At 35.3% G+C, this 20,070-nt stretch overlaps 1 long non-coding RNA gene across 2 annotated transcripts in view; it reads left to right on the forward strand.

Annotated features, from left to right (window-relative positions):
* The window catches only part of LOC135273831 (uncharacterized), a 440,128-nt gene that overhangs the window by 360,458 nt on the left and 59,600 nt on the right, over positions 1 to 20,070 (forward strand). The window contains exons 1-2 of one of the 2 annotated variants that reach the window (XR_010341620.1): positions 10,016 to 10,106; positions 10,847 to 10,969. This is a non-coding gene — a long non-coding RNA (uncharacterized LOC135273831). Of the gene's footprint in view, positions 1 to 10,015; positions 10,107 to 10,846; positions 10,970 to 20,070 lie in introns of those variants that run through there. The other variant, XR_010341621.1, reaches the window with a different exon arrangement.

The following is a 20,070-nucleotide window of genomic DNA, read 5'->3' on the forward strand; positions in this document are numbered from 1 at the left end:
CCATTATTGAAAATGGGTATTGAAGTCCCTGTTATTCTCAAAGTTATACTTCCATTCAATACCATCTTTTTGCTTCATATATTTTGAGGATCTTTAGTTAGATGCATCTATAATTATAAATTGACCCTTTTATCATTTTCATTTATTTATTTATATTTGAGATGGAGTTTCACTTTTGTCACCCAGGCAGCAATATGATGGCATGATCTCGGCTCACTGCAACTTCCACCTCCAGGGTTCAAGCAATTCTACTGCCACAGCCTCTTGGGTAGCTGGAATTACAGTCACCTGCCACCATGCCTGGCTAATTTTTGTATTTTTAACAAGGACAGTTTCATCATATTGCCCAGGCTGATCTCAAATTTCTGACCTTAGTTAATCCACCCCCCTCAGCCTCCCAAACTGCTGGGGTAACAAGTGTGAGCCATTGCACCCAGACTCTTTTTATCATTTCTAAATTGTGTCTAGTAACATCTTTGTCTTAAAATCCATTTTGTCTGAAATTAATATTGTCACACCTGCTCTCTTTTAAATACTGGTCTACATAGCATACCTTTTTCTTTCCTAGTAATTTCTATTTGTGTATTTAAATCTAAAGTGTTTCCTTTGTACTTAACATATAGTTGGGTTACTTTGTATCCATTTTATCAACGTGTACTTTTTATTTGAGTGCTTAATCACTCAGCCAAAGGGGACACCAAGTCAGAGTGGCTCTTCAGTAGCACCACAGTGTAGGAAGTACATTCCACAGGTCCCCTAGGCACAAACCCCTAGCCAGCCTTCTCACACTGCCAGCAGATATCCCCTTTGTGTTGGGACTGCCCCCCTCCACCACCCCCACCACCATTTGAGATAAACAGTGCTCTAATCATTTACAAGAACCAAGAAAAACCTGGGCTTAAGGCATCATCTTGTGCTGAAAATGAAGCAGAAATTTAAGAGAAGAAACATCAAGAGGTAAATTACCAAAAAAAAAAAAAAAGAAAGAAAAGAAAAAGACCTAAGGAAACATATCCAATAAAACCAAAACAAGTCAGACAGACAAGAAAATTGAACTCTCTGACCAAGAATTCGAAAGAGTAGTTAGAAAGAAACTCAGTGATCTCTAAGATAACACAGAAAAGCAACTCATAGATTTATCATCAAAATTTAATTAAGATATTGACGTATTTTTAAAAATCAAATGAAGAACTTGGAACTGGAAAACATATTTGACAAACTGAAAAATTTATCAGAAGCTCTCAATAGCAAAATGACACAAAAGAGAGGAACAAATTGGTAAGATTGAAAACAGGCTATTTGAGAATACACAGAGGAGAGAAAACTAAAAAGAACAAGATATAGAAAATTATCTCAAAAGGACAAATCTAAGAATTATTGGTATTTAAGAGTGTTCAGCAAGAGCAAGGGAGAGAAAGCTTATTCAAAGAAATAATAACAGATAACTTTCTAAAACTTGAGAAAGATATACATATCCAGGTAAAGGAAGTCCAGAGAACAACAAACAGTCTTGACCCAAATAAGACTATTCAAAGGCATACAATAAACTCTCAAAGATTAAGGACAGAGTATCCTAAAAGCAGTTAAAGGAAAGAAATAAATAACATAAAGAAGCTCCAATTTTCTGGCAACATACTTCTCAACAGAAATCATACAGACTAAGAGGAAGTAAAATGATATTTTCAAAGTGCTGATGGAAATAAAAACCTGTCATCCAAGAATATGGTATCTAGCAAAATTACTTTCTAAGTATGAAGGAGTGATAAAGTCTTTCCCAGACAAATGAAAGCTGACAGAATTCATCACCACTAGACTTGTTTTACAGAAAAATACTGGTCAGGCATGGCAGCTCACACCTGTAATCCCAGCACTTTAGGAGGCTGAGGTGGGCAAATCACAAGGTCAAGAGATGGTGACCATCCTGGCCAACATGGTGAAACCCCATCTCTACTAAAAATACAAAAATTAGCTGGGTGTGACGGTGCATGCCTGTAGTCCCAGCTACTCGGGGGGCTGAGACAGGAGTATCACTTGAACCAAGGAGGTAGTGGTTGCAGTGAGCCAAGATTGCCCCACTGAGCTCCAGCCTGAGCCACAGAGTCAAAAAAAAAAAAAAAAAAAAATGCTAAAGGGAGTTCCTCAATCTGAAAGGAAAAAACTAATGTGCAAAAATAAAACATTTGAAGATATAAAACCCACGGGTAAAATTAAGTACATGGACAAGCCCAGAATACTCTATGACTGTAAGGTGTGCAATCCACTGAAAACTCTAGTATGAAGCCCAAAAGACTAATTTATGAGAAACAATAACTACAGAAACCTGTTAAGAGATAAGTAATATAAAAATATGTAAATTGAGATAAGTAAAAGTCAAAATGGGAGGGGTGGAGTTAAGTTAGAAGTTTTTTTTCTTTGCTTGTTACTGTTCTTTATATTGTGATCTAAGATAACTTTTAACTTCTCTATAATCCTTGCCAAAAAGGACAAAGCCAGAGGCATCACACTACCTGACTTCAAAATATAATATTAAACAATGCTATAGTAACAAAATCAGCATGGTACTGACGTGAAAACAGACATAAAGATAAGTGGAACAGAATAGAGAACTCAGATATAAATTCTTGCATTTGCTCATGGGTTTATATCTCATTTGCAACAAAGATGAAGATTTTGACTAATCTTCAACAACACCAAGAACATACAATGGGAAAGGAAAGGTCTCTTCAATAAATGGTGCTAGGAAAACTGGATAATCCTATGCAGAAGCAAAAAGTAGTTCCCTGTATTTCACCATATATGAAAATCAAATAAAAATAAATTATTATATTGGTGCGAAAGTAATTGAGTTTTTTGCCAATATTTTTTCCACCATAGAAAGCATTGTCGAAGTAACCGCTGAGCTAAAGCCGGCCCTTTTGCCAATATTTTAATGGCAAAAACCACAATTACTTTGGCACCAACCTAATAGAAACTTAAATCTAAGATATGAAACTATGAAACTACTAGAAGATAACATTGAGAAAATACTTCAGGACATTGAACTGGGAAAAGAATTTTTGTGTAAGACTTCAAAAGCACAGGCAACTGAAGCAAAAATAGACAAATGGCATTTCATCAAGCTAAAAGGCTCCTGCATAGCAAAGGAAACCATCAACAAAATCAAGACACAACCCACAGAATAGGAGAAAATATTTGTAAACTATCCATCTGAAAAAGGATTGATAACTAGAATATGCATATTTTAATACATATATTCAAACAACAGCACAAGTCCAAATAATCCATTAAAATTGGAAAAATATAAAAATAGCAATTTCTTAAGCTATACAAATGGACAACAGGCATATAAAAATGCTTAACATCACCAATCATCAGAGAATTGCAAATCAAATACAATGAGTTATCATTTTACCCCAGTTAAATGGCTTCTATTAAAAAAACAGGTAATAATATATGCTGTTGAGACTGTGAGCAAGGGGAACTCTCCTACACAGTTGCTAAGAATGCAAATTAGTACAGACACTATGGAAAACTGTATGGAGTATCTAAAAAGACTAAAAGTAGAAATACCATATGACTCAGCAATTCCACTTCTGGTTTTATAGCCAAAGGAAAGGAAATCTATATATCAAAGAAATATCTAGACTCCCAAGTTTTTTGCAGCACTATTTACAATAGCTATAATATGGAAGCAGCCTAAGTGCCTATCAGTGGATGAATGAATAAAAATAATGTGGTTTACATATGTAATGGCATATTATTCAGCCACACAAAAAATGAGAGCTTGTCATTTGCAGCAACACAGATGGAACTGTAGGTCATTATGTTAAGTGAAATAAGCCAAACAGAGAGAGACAAATATTGCACATTCTCACTCATATGTGGGAGCTAATAAATTAGATCCCAATGAAGACAGAAAGTAATTGATGGTTACCAGAGAACAGGAAGATTAGGGAGGAGAGGAATATAAGAGGGGTTGATTAATGGGTACAGATAAACATATAAAAGAAATAATATCTAGCGTTTGATAGATCAGTCAGGTGACTAGAGTTTATAATAACCTATTATGTATTCCAAAATAGCTAGAAGAAAATAATTTGAATGTTTCTAGCCTAAAGAATAGACAAACATTTAAGGTGATGGATATCCCAGTTACACTGGTTTGATTTTTTTTTTTTTTACTTGGTACATATATTATTATAAAATATGTGTGAAGAGACTATCTTGTCACATTGTTTTTCTCACACTATATTTTATATTTACAGAGAAAATTCTGAAGGTATATTTTCCATTTGCAAGATAAAAACTTTAAGATGCAGAAATGCTATAGAATTAGCTAAACCAATTTAGCAATTAATCTTAGGAATATAATTTGATGAAATGTTTATGTTCATGGATAACAGTAATTGATTATAGGAATTACCTTTAGAACCAGAGTAAAAATTTAATATCTAAAAAGCAAGTGCCTGACTTGAATTTATACTGGTTTTATATTTACAAATTACATGAATGTATTTGTCACATGTACCTTGAAGATATATAAATTATATTTAAGTGAAAATATACAATTATTCTTAAAAATAACTTCAATATTCACTTCTTCCAGTTTACTGAAAGACTCTGAAGGTATAGTTTTTGCATATGTAAGCAGGTCAGACATCATTTTCTCACTTGACACATAGAATTCTTTAAAGTCACTATCATCATTAAACATAGTCATCATTAAACATAGTCATCATCATTAAACGTAGTCACAGGCCAGAGGGTGTGCCAGGCATGCACCATTGTGTCTTTGGTCACTCTATTCCAAGCACTGGCAACAGCATATCCAGCATCCTTCATGCTAAACTTCTTTTGAAAACCTTTCACACCCATACCTCTGTGATTGCTGCTAGAATGCTATTTAAGGAAGTGATTTTATATTTACTCTTTATTGATCTGAGTATATCATGGTCACATGGCTGAATTAATGAAGTCAGATTTGGTGGAAAATACATGGCATAAACATTATTTTTTATGAAAATTTCTGCTGGACAATCAGTAGAACAGTTGATAAGAAATAAAATCTTACAGTCTTCACCCAGCCCAGCTTCTCTACAGTAAGCATGAGCTGCTCGTAAAAAATGTTAGTGAAACCAGTGAAGAAGGATATTCCTGGTGATTCATGCTCTTTTGTTAGCATAATAGTGAATTGGCAAAAAAAAAAAAAAAGCACTTCTTGAAAATAGCAAGATGCATGCTTTTGCCTACCATAGCAGGCTTACATTTGTGTGTACCTGCTGCATTAGTACATCCCAGCACAGTTATTCTATCCTTTGTATCCTTAATTCCTGTAGAGGCTGTTTCATGAGTGGTAGTCAGTGTCTCTCTGGGGCAACGGTGCCAAAGCAGTGACATTCTTATCAATAGTGACTTTGGAAAACTCCTCAATGAACTTCTTCACTGCTTTGCGATGCTTTAGCACAACTAGTATCTAAAAATTTAATGCCAAGTTTATTCATAAATGTATGAAACAAGCCTGTTTGATATTCACAGTTCTCTTCAATTTTCACTTCATTGTGATAGATCTTTGCTTGTTTCATGATTGGCATGCCACTAAGTGACATGTCTTCACTGTAACCCTAACAGATCCACTCTTTTAATACGTGACTGAAATCTTCATTTTTAACATTATGCAGTGTTTTTTCTTTTAAAACAATCATTAATTTCCGTTCATCATTTTCAGCATAGAACTTCAACAGTTTATCCTTCTGTTTCTTCAGATTATATATGGTGGTCATTCCAACACCATGCTTTTTTGTAAGATGTTTCACACTTGCACTGCTGTCCAGCTTCTCCAGCAGCTTGACTTCCTGTGCTATGGAGTAACATAAATGCTTCCTCTTTTTCTTATCACTGTTACCCATAGGGGTGTCTGCAAGCCTTTTTGACATTTTCAACAATATTTCTGCACCACAGAGAATAAGTAGAAAAACATAGGGAGTAAAACATGTGAGTCTTGGTCCCATGTGGGAAATTATGGGAAACCTGTCTGTCTTCACACCCAGTTGGCACACATGCCATTTTATTACCCTTTGTGGAAGTGCTTATCTAAGAAAATCTGGGTGTAGGTGAAAAAGATATATTGCAGCTCAAGGGGGCTAGGAGGATCTCATTTTCCTTGGGGATACCAAGTGAACAGTGTGCAACTGCATTTTGACTGAGACCTATCATAAGAAGTCAAATGTGTAATTTTCCTCCTATGGCAATCATGTCAGTGCTCAAAAAGTTTCAGAATTTTTATTTTTGGATTAGGGATGTTTAACCTATACTTTGTAATTATATAGCTTCATTTCCTTCCCCCACCATTGTGCTGTTATTTTCATACAAATTACAGCTATGTACATTGTTATGTCCATCAGCATACATTTATAATTATGTATGCAAATGTCTTTTTTAAAATTAGACGTTTAAAAAAGAGTTACAAAGTGTATTTATACTGAATATTTTATTTACTGATGTAGGTACCTTTCCTGGCACTCTATTTTTCTTGTGGATTTTACTTACTCTGTAGTGTCCTTTTATTTCAACCTTAAGGAATTCTTTAGTATTTCTTATAGAGTGTATCTGGTAGTAATAAATTCTTAGAGTTTTTTTAAACCTGGAAATATCTTAATCTTTCTTTTAAAAGTATAATTATTCTCAGCATAGAATTATTGTTTGCAGTATTTTACTTTAAACGTTTTGAATATGTTATTCCTCTATCTCCTGACTTGCATGGTTTCTAATAAATAATCAGCTGTTAGTCTTATTGAGGCTCCTTGAATGTGAAGAATTTATTCTCTCTTGTTGCTTTCAAGATTCTGTGTTGGTTTTTGGTTTTGACAGTTTGATTATAATGCAGTTATCTGTGGATATTTATGTGTTTATCCTACTTAAAACCGTTGTGCTTTTGGTATATGTAAATTAATGTTTTTATCAAATGTGTAAACTTTCTAGCCATTATTACTTCTAATGTTTTCTTTCCTTCTGGGACTCCCATTTTGTGTATGGGTTACATTACATGGTGTTCCACAGATTTCTGATGATCTGCTTATTTGTTGTCTTTCTTTTTCATTTCTCTTCTTCAAACTGGAAAATCTTTGTTTACTTATCTTCATTATTTTTGCTTCTGCCTGTCAAATCTGCTGTTGAGCCCCTGAAGTGAATTAGTGAGTTTTTCACTTTCACTATTGTACTTTCAACTCCAGAATTTCTATTATTTTTTAAAAATAATAATTTATATGTAGACCCAGGCATGGTGGCTTGCACATGTATTCTGACACTTTGGGAGGTTGAGATGGGTAATCACTTGAGCCCAGGAGTTCAAGACCAGCCTGCGTAACTTGGCAAAACAACATCTCTACTAAAAGTAGAAAATAAAATAGCTTGGCATGGTGGACAATTAGCAGAACAGTTGATAGTCCAAACTATAGCACACCTAGAGTCCCAACTATAGCACACCTAGAGTCCCAACTATTCAGGAGGTTGACCTGAGAAGGTCATTTGAGCCCAGGAGTTTGAGACTGAAATGAGCTGTGATCCACCGCACTCCAGCTTGGACAAGAGAGTAAGATCCTGTCTCTAATAGTAATAATGTTAATCTTTTAATATTCTCTGTGTTGTGAGACATCTTTGCACATCTTGTTTTGTTCTTTAGAGATTATTTTCTTTAGTTCTTTGAGCATATTTATAATAGCTCATTTAAAATCTTTGTCTATCAAAATTTGGTCTTCACCAGGGACAGTTTTTATTGACTACCCTTCTGTCTTGTGTATGCATTAAATATTTTTTCTTTACAAGTCTCATAATGGGAATGGTACATTTAAACTATATATAACATTTCAACTCTATAAATCAGATTCTCACTTTCTTCAGGGTTTTTTATTATTGCAGTTTGTTCTTTGAAGTAGCAGAACTAATTCTATAAAGTCTAGGTCACCTGTTGTGTGGGGTACTTAATGTCTTGGTGTGATTAGTTTAGGGGTCATGTAATGATTTAACAGATTTTCTTAAACACTGAGAACCAACAAATATTCTAGTCTTTGCTGAGGTGCTAAATGTGTATATTGGGTCAGACTTCAATACTAGGCTCATCAGTTTACAACTCTGCCATAGCCTTTACTTCCTGCTTATTCAGAGTCTTAAGGGCAGGTACAGATGAGGGTATATGGCATACTCAGGTATTTCCTGAGCATATGGCATGTGTACCATTCAGGTATGATGGATTATTGCAATTCCCTACAAATATCTCATTCTTTAGTTTCTTCTGTTAAGTATTGTGGTTTGCCTGTTGTTTGCACACACTATTATCACCATCTTAGGCAGACATAATTTTAAACAATTATCACTGATTTTTACTAACAAATGCCTCTAGGGTCTCATATTCACACTCAGTGATCTCAAAGTCAGCCAAAGAAGACAAGACTGATGACTGTGATTTTCTACAGAACTGCTAGACAAGTTGAATAGTTGTCTGGGAATAGGGCTTTTTTAGGAGCTCCAAACTTCAACTTTTAGGTTACTCTAGTGACTGCTAGGCTGCTTAGTTTAAATGTTGTTGTGGGCTGCTGGCCTTTAAAGCTACCATTGAGATGAGTTAAAGGTGATGCAATTAAGCCAAGTTGAAAAACCTCAAACTCTTCTTTTTTCTTACCAATATTTAGCTGTTTTTTTTAAAAAAAAATAAATAAATAAATTGTTTCTAGATTGTCACAAGCATTTCGTTAATTTCCAGAGATCTAAAAAAAAATTTTGTAATTTTTCCAGTGTTTTTCTTTTTATGAAGGAGAAGATTGACTCTAGAATGTCTTTACTCCATCATTTCTGCTGTCATCATCTAGTCTACTATTGAGTTTTAAGAGTTCTTAGTATATTTGTCATATATGTGTTTGAAATCATTTTCTGCCAATCTGTGGTTTTGCTTTTGATTGTCTTAACAATGTCTTTTACAGAGAGGAGGTTTTTTTTTTTTTAAAAAAAAATTTTGATAAAGTCTACTTATCAATTTTTCTTTCATGGATTATGATTTTATGTGTTGTAGCTAAAAACTCCAAATTCAAGGTCACCTGGATTTTCTCCTACATTATCTTCTAGTCATTTTATACTTTTGCATTTTACATGTATGTAAATAATTCATTCTAAGTTAACTTTTGTGAAAGATGTAAGGCTCATCTTTTTGTGTATAAATGTCTAACAGTTCCAGCACCACATATTGAAAATAGTCATTTCTCCATTAACTTTCTTATGCGTCTTTGTCAAAGATCAGTTGACTATATTTGTGAAAATCTATTTCTGAGATTACTATCCTTTCTATTAATATATTTGACTATTGCTTAGCCAGTGCTATATTCACTTCATGACTTCTATGTATAGTATGTCTTGAAATCACATGAGTGCTCCAACTTGTTCCTCTTCAGTATTGTGTTGGCTATTCTTGTTTTTTTGCCTTTCCATATCCAGTTCAGAATGAGTTTATTGACATCCCCAAAATAGCTTGCTGAAATTTTTATTACAATTTTACTGAATCTATAAATTGATCAGGGAAGAGGGGACCTAACAATATTGAGTCTTCCAATTTATCAACATGAAATATATATTTCTCCATTTATTTAAAACTTTTCATTATTTTCATCACTTTCAATAGTTTCCACATTTTATACACATTTTATCAGATTCATATATAAGTATTTTATTTTTTATGCAATTGTTAATAGTGTTTACTTTTAATGGAATTTACATTATTTTTACTTCAAATTAAAGTTGTTCATTACTGGTACATAGAAAAACAATTGACTTTTGTATGTTGCACTTGCACTCTGAAACATTACTGGTCACTTCTTAGATCCAGTTTTTTGTTTTATTTTATAGATTCTTTGGGATTTTCTATAATTATGTAATTTGTGACTGCTATTTTTCTTTCTTTTTAACCTGCTTACCTTTCCAACTGATTTTTTTTTATAAAGGTACAAAGGCAATTCAATGAAGGAAGGAGATCCTTTACAACAAATGATGCTAGAGTAATTGGAAATTCTAGGTCAAAAAAAAAAAAAGTCGGCGTAGACCTCAACTTCATACTTTATACACAGGTTAGCTCAAAATTGGTCATAGAATTAAATGTAAAATATAAAACTATAAAAACTTTAGAAAAAAAATAAAAGAAAAGCTTATTTTTAAAACTTATGGGATCCATGGCTGGGTAAAATTTTCATACTTGACACCAAAAAAGTACAGTACATAAAAGGAAAAATTAGTAAATTAACCTTCATCAAAATTAAATCTTTTGTTCTCTCATAGTGCCTGTTAAGAGGATGTGCAGGTAAGATACAGACTAGGAAAAATATTTGTAAACCATTAATCCAACAATAAAATTGTGTCTAGAATACATAAAGGACCAAAAGTCACAATGAGCCATTTCACTAAAAAGAATATACAGTGGGCTAATTAGCACACGAAAAGATGCTTACATCATCCACCTTTAGGTAGATGCAAATTAAAAGCACAATAAGAAATAGAGGTTTTTAGGACAGGGAAGCTACTTGTGTGATACTAAAACAGTAGACACATGTCATCATAAGTTTTTCCAAACTCATAAAAATGCAACAACGCGAGTGAACCCTAATGTAAACTATAAACTTTGGATGATAATGTGTCAATGTAGGTTTATTAATGGTGACAAATGTATGACTCTAGCAGGGATGTTGATAATGAGAGAAGGCTATACATGTGTGGGGGCAGAGGTATATGGAAAATCTCTGTACTTTCCTTGCAGTTATTCTGTGAATCTAAAACTGCTCTAAAAAGTAAGGTCTGTTTTCTTTTTAAAAAGACACTCACAGGATCAAGATGCCTGAATAGAAGTTTCTGTGGATTCTCCCTGCTCCTCCACAAGGATATTAATTTAACAACTGTCTATACAAAAAGAAGTACCTCCATAAGAACCAAAAATAAGGTAAGCACTCACAATACTTGGTTTCATATGGATAAAAAGAGACACTGAAAGAGATAGGAAAGACAGCTTTGAATTGTCAATGCCACCCCTCTTCCATTTCCTGGCAGCTGACACATGACAGAGAATCTGTGCTCTTAGGAAAGAGAGAGCACAGCAGTTGTGAGACACTTCATTGAACTCAGTGTTGCCCTGTCACCACAGAACGCAAAACTGGGCTGAAATCAGCTGACACCTGCCCATGGAGGAAGTATTTAAATCTGCCCTAGCCGCAGGGGTATCATCCATATATCTGTTAGAATTTGAGTTCTGGCAAGCCTCACCATTATGGGATAAAGTGCTCTGGGGCTCTAAATAAACTTGAAAAGCAGTCTAGGCCATAAGGACTGCAACTTCTAGGTGAATCCTAGTGCTGAACTTGGCTCAGCTCCAGTGGACTTGGAGAGCATACAACCTACAGAGACACCAGCTGGAATGGCTATGGGAGTATATGCACAACCTCTTCCCCAGCCCCAGGCTGCACAGCTCATGACTCCAAAAGAGACCCCTTCTTTCCGCTTGAGGAGAGAGAAAAAAGACTTTGTCTTGCATCATGAATACCAACTCACTGATAGTACAATAGGGCAACAGTCATAGTTATGAGGCCTCCTTTCCTTCCTTTTTTGTGGAGAAGGATTCTCATTCTGTCACCCAGGCTGGAGTGCAGTGGCACAATCTCAGCTCACTGAAACCTCCACCTCCTGTGTTCAAACAAGTCTCTTGCCTCAGCCTCCCAAGTAGCTGGGACTATAGGCACATGCCACCATGCCTGGCTAAATTTTTGTATTTTATTGGAGACAGGATTTCACCGTGTTGTCCAGGCTGGTCTCGAACTCCTGAGCTCAGGCAGTCCACCTGCCTTGGTGTCCCAAAGCGCTAGGATTACAAGCATGAGCCACCATGGCCAGCCTCCTGGACAACATTTCTAAACACACCCAGGCCAGAAGGGAAACTGCAGTCTTGAAGGGAAGGACCCAATCCTGGCAGGACCCATCACCTGCTGATTAAAGAGCCCTTAGGGCCTGTATAAGCAGCAGTGATATACAGGTAATATGCCATGGGCTTTGGGTGACACCAACACTTGGCTGGCTTCAGGTGAGACTTAGCACATTCTGAACTGTGGTGGCTATGGGAAGAGACTCCTTCTGATTGAGAAAAGCAGAGAAAAAATTTTTGTAAAGAGGATTTTAACTTGCACCTTGGATACTAACTTGACCAGAGGGGACACAGCACCAAGCACTCTCTTGGGATCCATGATTGTAGGCCTCGTCTCTTGGATGGTATTTCTGGACCTGCCCTGACACAGAGGGGAGCCCACTTCCCTTAAGGTTGAGACCCATGGTAGGGAGCGTTCACTACAAGCTGACTTAAGAGTGCTTGCACCTTAAGGGAAAGTTGGTGGTAGCCTGACAGTACTCCTTATAGGCCAATGCATGTGGTGGCCATGGGGTGTGATTCCTCTGTCCGTTGAAAGAAGAGTACATAATTGGAATGTTTGTATCCTGTGGTTCGAGTGTCAGCTCAGCCACAGTACAATAGGACACAGGATTGACTATTAACGTTTTGACTTCAGCCCCTGGCTCCTGGACGTTACCTCTGGACCCACCCAGGGTCTGGGGAATCTTGCCATCCTGAAATGAAAGACACAAGCCTGGCTGGTTTCACCACCTGATGATTGTAGAGCCCCAGGGCCTTGAGCGAACATAGACAGTAGCCAAGTAGTGATTATAGCAAGACATGGGTGAGACCCAGTGTTGTGCTAGCATTAGGTCTGACCTAGCACAGTCACAGTGGCGGTGGCCACAGGAATACTTGTGTTACCCGGCCCCACCTCCAGGCAGCTCAGCACAGAAAGAAAGATTCTGTTTGGGAGAAAGTAAGGAAAGGGAACAAGAGTCTCTGCCTGGTAATCCACAGAATTCTTCTAGATCTTATCCAAGACCATAAAGGGGGTATCTCTGTGAGTCTACAAGAACCACAGTGTTACTGGGCTTGGGGTGTTTCCTAATCCAGATATGGCTTAGATTATAATACTCAAGTTTTTTTTGAATACCTATGAAGCATTCCCAAGACAGATAGGAACAAACAAGCCCAGATTGTAAAGTCTATAATAAATACTTAACTCTTCAATGCCCAGACACAGATAAACATCCATAAGCATCAAGACCATTCAAGAAAATATGACCTCATCAAATGAACTAAATAGGACACCAGGGATCAATCCTGGAGAGACAGAGATACGTGACCTTTTAGACAGAAAACTCAAGTTAGCTATTTTGAAAAAAACTCAAAGAAATTCAAGAAAACACGGAGAAGGAATTTGGAATTCTATCAGATAAATTTAACATAGAGATTTAAATCATTAAAAAGAATTAAGCAAAAATTCTGGAGTTCAGAAATGCAACTGATACAATGAACAATACGTTAGTTTTTTTATAGCACAATTGATCAAGCAGAAGAAAGAATTAGTGAACTTGAAGACAGGCTGTTTGAAAATACACAGTCAGAAGAGCCAAAGGAAAAAAAGAATAAAAAACAGTGAGGCATACATTCGAGGATTTAGAAAACAGCTTCAAAAGGGCAAAGCTAAGAATTATTGGCCTTAAAGTAGAGAAAGAGATAGGGATAGAAAGCTTATTAAAAGGGATAGTAACAGAGAACTTCTCAAATATAGAGGAAGATATCAATATGCAAGTACAGAAAGGTTATAGAGTATCAATATGATTTAACTGAAAGAAGACTACCTCAAGGCATTTAATGATTAAACTCCCAAAGTTCAAAGATATAGTAAGAATCCTAAAAATATCAAGGGAAAAAAAGCAAATAACATAAAATGGCACTCCAATATGTCTGGCAGCAGACATTTTAGTGAAAATCTTAAAAGCCAGCAGAGAGTGGCATGACATATTTAAAGTGCTAAAGAAAAAATTTTTATACTAGACTAGTATACTCAGTAAAAATATCCTTCAAACATGAAAGAGAAATAAAGAAGATAAACAAAAGCTGATGGATTTCATCAACACCAGACCTGTCTTCCAAGAAATGCTAAAAGGAGTGCATAATCAGAAAGAAAAGGATTGTAATGAGCAATAAGAAATCATCTGAAGGTACAAAACTCATTGGTAAAAGCCAGTAAACAGAAAAACACAAAATGTAATAACACTGTAAATGTGATATGTAAATCACTCTTAAGTAGGAAGACTAAATGATAAACTAACAAAAAATAACTCTAACTTATGAGACAGATAGCAGAATAAGACAAAAAGATAAATAACAAAAAGCTTAAAAGTGGGGAATGAAATTAGGATGTAGAATTTTTATTCGTTTTCTTTTTGTTTATGCAGAAAATATTAAGTTGTTATCAAGTTAAAATAATGGGTTATAAGATAGTATTTGCAAGCCTCATGATAACCTGAAATCAGAAAATATAAAACAAAAATAAAAAAGCAAGAAAGTAAATAATACTACCAGAGAAAATCACCTTCACCAAAAGCAAAAAAAAACAAAGAAGGAAGAAATCACAGACAGCCAGAAAACAAATAACAAAATGGCAGAAGTACTTCCATACTTATCAATAATAAAATTGAAGGCAAATGGACTAAACTCTTTAATCAAAAGCCATAGTGGCTGCATGGATAAAAAACAAAACAAAACAAAGAAAAAGGCACAATGATCTGTTGCCTACAAGAAACTCACTTCCCCTATAAAGACACCCCCAGACTGAAAATAAAGGGATGGAAAAAGATATTCCATGCCAATGGAAACAAACAAACAAAAAAGCAGTAATAGCTATACTAATATCAGACAGAATGTATTTCAAGAGAAAAACTGTAAGAAGAGACAAAGAAGGTCACTATATGATAAATGGGTCAATTCTGCAAAAGGATATAACAATTTTAAATATATATGCACCCAACACTGGAGCATCCAGATGTATAAAGCAAATATTATTAGAGCTAAAGAGAGAGATTTACAATAATAACTGTAGACTTTAATTTCTACTCTCAGCATTGGACAGATTTTCCAGACAGAAAATTAACAAAAACATTAGACTTAATCTGCACTATAGAGCAAGTGAACCTAATAGATATGTACAGAACATTTCATCCAATGGCTGCATAATGCCCATTTTTCTCCTTAGTGCATGAATCTTTCTCAAGTATAGACCATACTTTGGGTCAAAACAAAAGTCTTAAAACAAGCAAAAAAATGACATAGTATTAAGCATCTTCTCTGACCACAATAGAATAAAACTAGAAATTAACCACAAGAGGAATTTTGGTAATTATATAAACACATGGAAACTAAACAATATGCTCCTGGATGACCAGTGGGAAAATGAAGAAATTTAAAATGGAATTTAAAAATTTCTTATCATCAATTTCTTGATAATGGAAACACATCATATGAAAACTTATGGGAAATAATGAAAGCAGTATTAACAGGGAAAGTTATAGCTATTATTTGCCGATGTTTAAAAATTTTTTTTAAACCACAAATAAAAAATGTAACAATGCATCTTAAAGAACTGGAAAAGTAATAGTAAACCAAACCCAAAATTAGTAGAAGAAAAATAATAAATGTCAGAGCAGAAACAAATGAATTTGAAATAAAGAAAACAATACAGAAGATCATTGAAATGAAAACATGTTTGTTTGAAAAGATAAGCAAAATTGAAAAACCTTTAGCCAGAGTAAGATGGAAAGAAAGAACACCCAAATACACGAAATCAGAGATGAAAAGGAGACATTACAACTAATGCTACAGAAATTCAAAGGGTAATTGGTAGCTACTATGAGCAACTACATGCTAATAAACTGAAAACTCCAGAAGAAATGGATAAATTCTTATACACATACAACCTACCAAGATTGAACCATAAAGAATAGACCAATAACAAGTAATGAAATCAAAACTGTAATAAAAAGTTTCACAGCAAAGAACAGTCCAGGACCCAGTGGTTTTACTGCTGAATTCTACTAAACATTTAAAGAACTAATACCAATCCTACTCAAACTATTCCAAAAAATAAAGAAGAAGGGAATACTTTCAAACTCATTCTATGAGGCCATTATTACCCTGATACCCAAACCAAAGACACATCAAAAAAGAAAACTATAGGCCAGTATGTCTGATGAATACTGATGCAAAAATCCTCAACAAAATACTAGCAAATCAAAGTCAACAACACATTAAAAATCATTCATCGAAACCAAGTAAAATTTATCCTAGGCATGCAAAGATGGTTCAACATATACAAATCAATTAATGTGATACATCAAATCAACAGAATGAAGGGCAAAAACCATATGATCTTTTAAATGAATGCTGAAAAAGTGTTTGATAAAATTCAACATTCTTTCATGATAAAAATCCTAAAAAACCTGAGTACAGAAAGAGCATACCTCAACAAAACAAAAGCCATATATGACAGATGTGCAGCTACTATCATGCTGAATAGGGAAAAACTGAAATCCCTTCCTCTAAGATCTGGAACATGACAGGGATGCTGCCCACTGTCACCACTGTTTTTCAACATGATACTGGAAGTCCTAGCTAGAGCAATTAGAATGAGAAGAAAATAAAGGGCATACAAATTGGAAAGGAAGAAGTTAAATTATCCTTATTTGCTGATGATATAATCTTATATTTGGGAAAACCCAATGACTCCATGAAAAAATTAATAGAATTAATAAACATATAGTACTTATAAGTTGCAGGATACAAAATTAACATACAAAATCAGTATATATCAACAGTGAACAATCTGAAAAAATCAAGGAAGTAATCCCATTTATAATAGCTACAAATAAAATTAAATAGCTTAGAATTAACCAAAGAAGTAAAGATCTCTACAATAAAAACTCTAAAGCTCTAATGCATGAAATTGAAGAGGACACATGCAAAAACAGAAAGATACTGCATATTCATGGATTGGAAGAAATAATGTTGTTAAAATGGTCATACTACCCAAAGCAATATACAGATTAAATGCAATCCCTATCAAAATACTAATGACATTCTTCACAGAAATAGAAAACACAATTCTAAAATTTATATAAAACCACAAAAGACCCCAAATAGCCAAAGCTATTCTAAGCAAAAAGAATAAAACTAGAGGAATCTCATTACCTCATTTCTGCTGATACTAGAGTTATAGTAACCAAAACAGCATGGTGCTAGAATAGTAACAGACACATAGACCAGTGGAATAGAAAAGCAAACCCAGAAAAAAATCTACGCAACTATGGTGAACTCATTTTTTGACAAAGTTGTCAAGAACATACATTGAGGAAACACAAACTCTTTAATAAAGGGTGCTGGGAAAACTGTATACCTATATTCAGAATAATGAAACTTGATCTCTATCTCTCACCATACACAAAAATCAAATCAAAATGGACTGAAGACTTAAATCTACGGCCTTAAACCATAAAACTATTAAAAGAAAAGTTTGGGAGAAACTCTCCAGGAAATTTGTCTGGGCAGTAATTTTTTGAGTAATACCCACACAAGCACAGACAACCAAAGCAAACACAGACAAATGGAATCACATCTAGTTAAGAATCTCCTGCATAGCAAAGGAAACAAACAACAAAGTGAAGAGACAACCCACAGAAGGGGGTGAATATATTTGCAAACTACCCATCTGACAACAGATTAGTAAGTTGAAAACATAAGGAGGTTCAAACAAGTCTACCAAAAAAATCTAATAATCCCATTAAAAATGGGCAAAGGGGCCGGGCGCGGTGGCTCACGCCTGTAATCCCAGCACTTTGGGAGGCCGAGACGGGTGGATCACGAGGTCAAGAGATCGAGACCATCCTGGTCAACATGGTGAAACCCTGTCTCTACTAAAAATACAAAAAATTAGCTGGGCATGGTGGTGCGTGCCTGTAATCCCAGCTACTCGGGAGGCTGAGGCAGGAGAATTGCCTGAACCCAGGAGGCGGAGGTTGCGGTGAGCCGAGATTGCGCCATTGCACTCCAGCCCGGGTAGCAAGAGCGAAACTCCCTCTCAAAAAAAAAAAAAAAAAAAAAAGGGCAAAGGATCTGAATAGCCATTTCTCAAAAGAAGATATAAAACTACCAAATAGGTATAAGAGAAGGTGCTCAACATGATTGATCACCAGAGGAAGATGAATCAAAACCACAATGAGATATCATGTCAACCCAGTTCTAATGGCTTTTAACCAAAAGTCAAGTAATAGCAAATACTGATGAGGATGTGGAGAAAGGGGAACCCTTGTACACTTTGCTGGCAATGTAAATTAGTACAGCCACTATGGGCAACAGTTTGGAGGTTTCTGAGAAAACTAAAAATAGAGCCACCTTACAACCCGGCAATCTCACTTCTAGGTATGTACCCCAAAGAAAGGAAATCAATATATCAAAGAGATATCTGCACTCCCATATTTATTGCAGCACTAATCCCAACAGCCAAGATTTGGAAGCAAACAAAGTAATGTCCATCAACAGATGAATGGATAAAGTAAACGTGGTACATATGCACAATGGAGTACTAATCAGTCATTAAAAAAGAATGAAATCCTGTCATTTGCAACAACATGGATGGAACTGGAGGTCATTATGTTAAATGAAATAAGCCAGGCACAGAAGGGCAAATATCACGTTCTCACTGATATGTGAGAGCTAAAAATTAAAATAATTGAACTCATGGAAATAAAGATGGTTACCAGAGTCTGGGAAGGATAGTAGGTATATGGAGGGGAACTGGGGATGGCTAATAAGTATAAAAATAGTTAGAGTGAATAAGACCTAGTATTTGCTAGAACAACAGGATTATACTAAAAAATAATTTGATTGTACATTTTAATATAAAAGAATGTAATTAGATTGTTTGTAACAGAAAGGATAAATGCTTTGAGGCGATAGATACCCCATTTACCTCATGTGATTATTACACATTGCATGCCTGTATTAAATATGTAGCCCATTCATATATATACATATATATATATATACACACACATACACACACACACACACCTACTATGTACTAAAAAAGCTAAAATAAAGAAGACACAAAAAATAACCACACACCTATCAGAATGGCTAAAATTAAAAAAAAAAAAAAACGGCAATATTAAATGCTGGCAAGAATGCCAAGAAACTAGGCCACTCAAAAATTACTGATGGAACTCATTCATATATTAGTGATGAGAATGTAAAATAACACAGCCACTCTAGAAAACAGGCCGGCCAGGCACAGTAGCTCATGCCTGTAATCCCAGCACTTTGGGAGGCTGAGGCAGGTGGATCATCTGAGGTCAGGAGTTTGAGACCAGCCTGTCCAATATGATGAAACCTCATCTCTACTAAAACTACAAAAATTAGCCTGGTGTCATGGTGTGCACCATAGTCCCAGCTACTTGGGAGGCTGGGACAGAATTGCTTAAACCCAGTAGGCAGAGGTTGCAGTGAGCCGAGATTCTGCCACTGCACTCCAGCCTGTGTGACAGAGCAAGACTCCATCTCAAAAAAAAAAAAAAAAGAAAAAGAAAGAAAAGAAAACAGGCAATTTCTTATAAATTAAACACATAACTATTATGCAACCCAGTTGCATTATTGGGTATTATCCAAGAGACACGAAAACTTATGTCTGTAAAAAATTTGTATATGAATGTTTATAGAAGCATTACACAATAGCCAAGTCTAGAGAACACCTAGATTTTTTTAAACAGGTAAATAGTTAAAAAGAAAACTGGTACATTCACTCCATGTGTATTAGTCTGTTCTCGCATTGCTATAAAGAAATACCTGAGACTGAGTAATTTATAAAGAAGAGGTTTAATTGGTTAATAGTTCCACAGGCAGTACAGGAAGGGTGATGCTGGCATCTTCTTGGCTTCTGGGGAGGCCTCAGGAAACTTTCAATCATGACAGAAGGTGAAAGGAAACCAGGCATGTCTTACCTTGCCCCAGCAGGAGCAAGAGAGAAAGGGGAGGTGCTACAAAGTTTTAAACTACCAGACCTTGTGAATACTCTATTACTCTACAGTATCAATGAGGGGATGGTACTAAACCATCCATGAGAACTCAGC

This window comes from Aotus nancymaae, unplaced genomic scaffold, assembly GCF_030222135.1.
Source record: "Aotus nancymaae isolate 86718 unplaced genomic scaffold, 86718_ANA_hifiasm-v0.15.2.pri h1tg000009l, whole genome shotgun sequence".
In the NCBI taxonomy this organism is placed as follows: Eukaryota; Metazoa; Chordata; class Mammalia; order Primates; family Aotidae; genus Aotus; species Aotus nancymaae.